The following is a 1,128-nucleotide window of genomic DNA, read 5'->3' on the forward strand; positions in this document are numbered from 1 at the left end:
CATCACATACATCGGTTTTGCGAACTGTGTCTCAGTTTGTGACCATATTTAGGAGAAACTACCGCATGTACTGCATTGCGGCTTGCACTGTAGCTTTAGGACATATTTATCTAATTCCTAGAGGCAGCAAAATAATTTTGAGTTCTTAGTTTTTGGACAGGATACAAACTGCGCCATAGGCGTATTTACTGAAACTGCGCAATGGAACCAGTTGCTGACTTGCACACGTTACAGAAAAACGCCTCCGATTACAATGACTTCTTTTAAAAATGTAATTGATTAGAGTTGGCAAAAACTGCCTCACAAAAGTAATTCAGCAGTTACGAAAGAGTAATCCATTGCTTTAACGTTACTTTATTCCCCACTTTAATTTATAGGTACCGTAACTAGAACAAGTAGGCCTGGTCATTTCAATGCGTTCTCTTTAATCTTTCACATGTTTACCTTCTTTGAAATTGTTTTTCGAAATTTTCTTTATTATCTTCTCATGTTTTTCTCGTGAAGACATCCATCTGTCAGCGACACTTGAAGCTCGCTCGCTGTCATACTGGAAAGAAGGGCTGTATTATAACATACGAACAACACATGCCTTCCTTATCGGAACGGCCAGCAGCCCACGTGCGACACATATGCATGCTCTTATGACACGCAGCACACATTATCATGCGTGTGCCCGCGCTATAGTGCCGAGATGCAAGCGATGTGCAAAGTGCTGTACCAATTTCACAGTCGCCCACTATCAGAGCTAAAAGGTCTAGGCCAGTGCTTCCAAAGAACTATCCGTGCGGAAGGCCTTATTTGCGCTACTAAGATTCCTTCACGGGCCTTCACGATAGACTTTAAGAACAAAGCCCCCCCCGCTCTATAATGTACGACGGTTTTATTTGTGTTCCTCTCTGTTTCTCTCTCTCTACTCTCTCCCTTCCGTTCTCTTCTCTTTGTTGCGATAGCAATTACATATGGACACTCCAAGCGCATTTATGCCGTCGGCGTGATTTGCCTTATAAAGTCCAAACACGATAACGTTGTCGCCACACGCCGTACGTACTCTATGTGCTTAAGTGAAATCTTGCGAGGGTCAGCCGACGAGGCTGAACTCGCGCGCGGGAGGGAGGAAGACGGGACGGA

This window comes from Dermacentor silvarum, chromosome 7 (assembly GCF_013339745.2).
Source record: "Dermacentor silvarum isolate Dsil-2018 chromosome 7, BIME_Dsil_1.4, whole genome shotgun sequence".
NCBI classification, from domain to species: Eukaryota; Metazoa; Arthropoda; class Arachnida; order Ixodida; family Ixodidae; genus Dermacentor; species Dermacentor silvarum.